We start from the raw sequence: 6839 nt of genomic DNA on the forward strand, positions 1-6839 counted from the left end.
CTACTGAGACAGAAAGATGATAAAATTTCATAATCTCTAAATCTGTTGGATGTAGAAATTTTAACTTCTTCATTTTGTGAGGAAAGCATGAATATTCTTCACTTTTAAAATGAAAGTCTTTTGAGAGAGGTCCCTTCTCTTTTGATACATATGTCCTATCTAGATATGTTGCTGCTCTAAACTATCACTTGTTTGGTATTCCCCTAATCTATGTTAGGTTGGTATGGTAAAGTCTCACCCTGGGTTATAAACCAAAGTTTCAGTCTTCCAGAGCTAGAAGTAAACAGGACAAATGCTTCATGAGTGTTTTGTTAAATTGTAGGTATTTAATATTTCCAATAAGTGAATGAATCCAAGATCAGCTCTTCAATGTGGTGGGCACTGTCTCTGGAACTCCCTGCAGGATTTGAGACAAAACTATTTTCTATGTAGCCTTTCATATGCTTGCGAGGTCTCTTTCCTCCAAGTCCTACTTCCCCACTCCCTATCAGGTTTTCTTGGGAACATTTACTAATAAATTATTTTCAATAAATCTCCAGTTTAGGGTATTGTTTTTGAAATCTAATCTAACAGAGTTGATTCCAGATCTGGGTCTAAAAATCAGACTCTCGGGAAAGGATTCTAGAATTGGAACACTAGCCAATGGATTGCTAATGGGGGTCCCATTGTGTGTGGTAAGTCCACACAGATAGCTACTGATATGCTGCTCCAGTTGCTGAGGCTTTCATTTGTGGGGAATTTGCATAGGATCCAGGTGGATAGGATACACTAGCACTAACAACTCCTTTACTAATTGACACAAATGAGAGACTTGGTCATTTAAGACTGTGAAGTTAGTTGCTTGATGCCGCATGCAACTGATGGCCTGAAAAAAAAATCAAGCTCAAGTAAGCTAATTACTAACTCAAGAGAAAGTACAAGAGCCAGAAGGCTTCTGTGCCGGTATTTAAAGAGATTTTTTTTATCACCTGTAGCCATGAAGTGGCCTTGCTGAAAATTAGCTAAGGAGTTATACAGAGTGGCAGAACTACAGAGACGGATGAATGTAAAACCTGGAAAAATGTTTCCTAGAAGGCCAAATATAGCTGGATACATAGTCTGAGCTAAAACTGATAAGGCCTTGTTGGAGAGGGACATACAGACATGGTGACATAATGTAGTCATGGCCCAAGTCTAGCTCATAGTGTGTTAATGGTTCTATCAGGCGATCATTTCTAGGTTCTCAAAAAACATAATTGAACTAACATCAGGAGTCTCTGTGCACTAACTTTTCATGCAGGACCTTTTTCCTCAAAGAGTTGTATTATAATTATGTTTAAGTGCTTGCAAAAGATGTATCATTCTTGGGTGCTTCATTAACATTAATCAAGTTTCTAAAAAAAAAGTGAAATTAACTTCAAGATGCAACGACTTTGAACAGCCCTTGTCTCAACTGTTGAGGAACAGTGTTTTGCTGTTATTGTTTTTGGGTTTTTTTTTTTTTTTCATACAAATTGTTGAACTCTTAGTATAGAGTTGATCTTCTGTGTATAAAGTTAATTGAAAATTAATCTTTTTTTTTTTGACAGGCAGAGTGGACAGTGAGAGAGAGAGACAGAGAGAAAGGTCTTCCTTTTGCCGTTGGTTCACCCTCCAATGGCCGCCGCGGCCAGCATGCTGCAGCCGGCGCACCACACAGATCCGAAGCCAGGAGCCAGGAGCTTCTCCTGGTCTCCCATGCGGGTGCAGGGCCCAAGCACTTGGGCCATCCTCCACTGCACTCCCGGGCCACAGCAGAGAGCTGGACAGGAAGAGGAGCGACTAGGACAGAATCCGGCGCCCCGACCGGGACTAGAACCCAGTGTTCCGGCACCCCAGGCAGAGGATTGGCCTATTGAGCCGCGGCACCAGCCTGAAAATGAATCTTAGTAGAGAATGGAACTGGGGATGGGAGAGAGAGGAGGAGAAGGAGTGGGAGAGTGGGTGGGAGGTTGGGAATGGTGGAAAAAATAACTATATTTCTAAAATTGTACTTATGAAATGCATGAAGTTTGTATTCCTTAAATAAAAGGTTTTTTGGAGGTAACAATAAAATAAAATAGAAAAAAATTAAGTATATGGGTTGGCAGAAAAAAACTTTAAAAAAAAATTGAGATTGATATATTAACCACCTGGCAGAACTCTCAGACTGGTTTCCTGACCTAAAGTGTAAGATCAATCACTGTGAGAAAGAGCAAGTGAAATTTGTTGAAGCTGCTCCTTTTCCTATGTCCAAAGCAGTGATTCATAAGCAACACTGTACGCCAGGTGGAATGCCAATGATTAGCACCATACTCAACACCTAAGGAATTTGTGCTTTTATGATACAACATTTAATTCACTGGTATAGGCCTTGTTTTTTTTTTTAAATGTAGATTCTGGAAGATGATGCTAGACTGTCATATGCTTACCTAATCTGTGTCTGTAGTCAGAATTTGTATGTGGTATGTGATATCTTTATTATAAGGATCAACACAACTTCTGTTATTTGATCTTCAGCTACTTATCTGGTGAATGGATGATTTTCAATACCCATTAGGAAGATAGATCAGAAGTGCTAGATTTGGCATAAGACTGATAACAGTGCACACACAGTCTTGCTCCAGAGCTATGTTAAACCTCTCGCCTCTGTTTCAACAGGGTTTGAAAAGACTTTGATCATTTGGACATCCCACAAAACATCACATTGGTCTGTTATACTGGTACATCAATTAGTTAGACCTGGTGAGCAGGAAGTGTAAAGAACTATAGATGTCTTGGCAAGAATATGCATTCTAGAGGGAAGAATACAAACCCTTAACGCATTAAGGGGCTGCCACACTGGTGAAGTTTTGAGTAACGCAGTGGTCTGGGTATGATAGAGCATGTCCCCCAAAGTACAAATTATTGCACATTATGCCATCTCTGCTGAGAACCGGTAAGCTCATTTCAGTCTTAGATGCAACGTGATCTGCACGTGGAAGAACTGCTGCTGTGATCAATTTGTTCAGGTCATAAAGGCTGACAGTTTTGAGTAGAACACCCAAAGAAAAAGAAAATTCTACAACAGGTATAGCAGGGGGCCCACTAGCACTTGAACCACATCTTTAGCAATGATAGAAGAATAAACTAAAAAACTAAAACTGCCATGTAGAGTGTGTGTCAAGCCACAGAAACTAAAATTCTGAAACCTACAGCCTGCAGTAGGGAATTATACACCATTCGAAAAGCAACTTAACTATGGCAGAGATGAAGTGCCCAACCATGGGGCACCAAATGAACATGTCACCAGAGCTGTCCCGTATGCATTTGGTGCTGTCAGGCACACAAAATCATAAAATCAGGTGAGCACTAAAGCAAATAAAATCATCACTCAGCCCTCTGTCCTCAGCCACCACAGTACTTGCATAGCAGGGACATGAATGTAGTACTACAGTGACAGAGATAGTCCAATGCCAAGAGATTCCTCTTACCAAGACTAATTTAGGTATGGCCACTGCTGAATGTCTGTGATTAATATTGTCCCAAGTATGCTGCCATTTCGCAAGGATGTCAATTAACAACTTTTTGGTGAGTCAGTTACATTAAGCCACTTTCTGGTGGATCAGTTACACTGAGCCCCCTGCCACCTTTGAAAAGTCAGATTCATCATCAACAGTATTGACACATCCCAGATGAATGTTTCACTTTCCTTCACACAATGCCTCACTTAGCATCACTATTTGAGGGCTCCTGTTGATTTCCAGTACAGGATCCCATATAACAATGTCTCAGATAAAGAGACCACTTCAAGCTAATGAGATTCAACAATGGGCACATGATCACAGGATTCCTATTATATCACATTCAAAAGCCGAAAAATTTATAAAACACAGAATGTCCACTAAAAATATAGCGAAGTTACAAACCAAGAGATAAAGTTTTAAAATACTGGAGCCGGTACTGTAGCACAGCGAGTTAAAGCCCTGGCCTGCAGCACTGGCATCCCATAAGGACACCAGTTCAAGTCCTGGCTGCTCCACTTCTTATCCAGTTCGCTGTTATGGCCTTGGAAAGCAGTAGAAGATGGTCCAAGTCCTTGAGCCCCTGCACCTGCATGGGAGGTCTGGAGGAAGCTCCTGGCTTTGGATCAGCTCAACTCTGGCCATTGTAGCCATCTGGGGAGTGAGCCAGTAGATGGAAGACCTCTCTCTCTCTCTTGCTCTACCTCTCTCTGTAACTCTGTCTTTCAAATAAATAAAGTAAATCTTTAAACAAAAAAAAAGTTCTAAAAGACTGAAGTGTTATCACTTCAAGATGTGGAATTTTCCTTGAAACAACAGTTATTACTATTTGTTGCATTGTCTTGGTAGATGGACTATATGGGGCCAGGAACCAAAGGTAGAAATTAAGACATATTTATTTATTTGAAAGCAGAAAGACGAGATCTTCCATCCACTGGTTCATTCCCCCTATGGCCACAACAGCCAAAACTGGGCCAGACTGAAGCCAAGAGCTAGGAACTCCCATCCAGGTCTCCCACATGATGGGCAGAAGCTCAAATACTTAAGCTATCATCTGTTGCTTCCCAAGTGCACTAGCAGAGAGCCGGATCAGGAGCGGACCAGCTAAGACTTGAACTGGTACTCTAGTATGAGAGGCATTGAAAATGACAGCTTAACATGCTGTAGCACAATGCCCACCCCCATACCTGGTTTCCCTTATGATCATACCCAGTGATCCATTTTTGGACTTCACACTTCCTTTTTCCACAATGTTATATTTGGCAGCTCTAGAGTCAGTGATTTCCAGGGTTGGGAGTGGGAGTGGGAAGGAAATGGTTTCACTAGGGACACAGGAAGGTTCCACTAAACCTAATCATGTAGGGATCCTCAATACAGTATACCAGTACATAAAGAAAGGAGTTTCATGTTGGCAGGAGGTACAGGCTCAGACCATAATGAGGAGACTGAGTGGCTGTGACCTATAGAGGACAGTGAGAAATATGTCCAGACATCAGAATTCACTGAAGAAAAGGGCACTTCCTCTCCAGAAACAAGCTCTTTGTGGTGTTGTCATGTCTGCTTTGAACTGAATGAGAAAGAACGTCATCCACGGCCTGGGAAGAGTCTAAGGGCCTCAGACATTTAAGGAGGAAATATTTGAGACGTCTTAGCTGGCAAGAAATGTAGTAAAACATCCTGCCCAAGTATGAAAGAAATATAGAATGGTTGGTAGCGAAGGTAGATAATAAATATAACCTATGGCCTCAGGACCAGTTGAAACAGTGGGGCTACAACGTATGCCAATTCCTTCCCCTTACAAACTGCTTTGATTTCCCTAGAAATTGCTTTAAGTAAAAAAACATAGAATCAGTAGAATAATCTTGTGAGAGTTGGAAGCAGCTCTGAATGGTGCAAGTGATGGCCAGTAGTGGTCTTCCATCCATATTTTATTGAATTCCTTAGCTATTTTTGTGCAAACTACCTTAGTTCTCTCAGTTTGCTCTCATACCCAACAGCAAATGCATATGTATCTTCATTAGAAAGCTATACCTAGGCCACTACAACTCGTGCTGCCTGCACTCAAATGGCATGCCTGAAGTACCTGAGATTTGATATGGTACCAGAGGCAGGCCTAACCTAATGATGGACAGATACGGAGGAATAAATAATCCCGCTCATGTACCCCAGCGTTAGACAAATCGGAGATGTCATCTACACTATGCCCACACTTCCCTACTGAACTGAGCCAAAACCACCTTTGTCCAATCTCATACCCTTACAGTCCTACATTTCCACTCTTCTTTTTTTTTATATTTTATTTAATGAATATAAATTTCCAAAGTACGACTCATGTGTTACAATGGCTTCCCCCCCATACCATCCCTCCCACCCACAACCCTCCCCTTTCCCACTCCCTCTCCCCTTCCATTCACATCAAGATTCATTTTCGATTATCTTAATATACAGAAGATCAGCTTAGTATACCTTAAGTAAGGATTTCAACACTTTGCTCCCACACAGAAACATAAAGTGAAAAATAATAGATGATTTTTTTTAAATGATAATGAAATCAGATCAGACCTATTGTCAAGTTTAATCCCAGTGAGAGTCAAGTTGGGAATTGACAATTTCTTTTTTTTTTTTTAACAGAAGATCAGTTTAGTGTACGTTAAGTAAAGATTTCAATCGTTTGCACCCCATAGAAACACAAAGTGAAATATATTGTTTGAGTACTCGTTATAGCATTAAGCCTCAGTGTACAGCACGTTAAGGACAGAGATCCTACATGAGGAGTAAGTGCACAGTGACTCCTGTTGTTGACTTTACAAATTGACACTCCTGTCTATGGCATCAGTAATCTCCCTATGCACCAGTTATGAGTTTCCAAGGCTATGGAAGCCCCTTGAGTTCTCCGACTCTTATCTTGTTTAGACACGGTCATAGTCAAAGTGGAGGTTCTCTCCTCCCTTCAGAGAAAGGCACCTCCCTCTTTGAAGACCTGTTCTTTCCACTGGGATCTCACTCGCAGAGATCTTTTTGCCAGAGTGTCTTGGCTTTCCATGCCTGAAATACTCTCATGGGCTTTTCAGCCAGATCCGAGTGCCTTTAGGGCTGATTCTGAGGCCAGAGTGCTATTTAGGACATCTGCCATTCTATGAGTCTGCTGAGTATCTCACTTCCCATGTTGGATCACTCTCCCCTTTATTTATTCTATCAGTTGGTGTTAGCAGATACTAGACTTGTTTATGTGCTCCCTTTGACTCTTAGTCCTTTCATTATGATCAATTGTGAACTGAAATTGATCACTTGGACTAGTGAGATGGCATTGGTACATGCCACCTTGATGGGATTGAATTG

The sequence above is a fragment of the Oryctolagus cuniculus genome, chromosome 13, assembly GCF_051225735.1.
Source record: "Oryctolagus cuniculus isolate XC-2025 breed Fujian yellow rabbit chromosome 13, ASM5122573v1, whole genome shotgun sequence".
Classification (NCBI taxonomy): Eukaryota; Metazoa; Chordata; class Mammalia; order Lagomorpha; family Leporidae; genus Oryctolagus; species Oryctolagus cuniculus.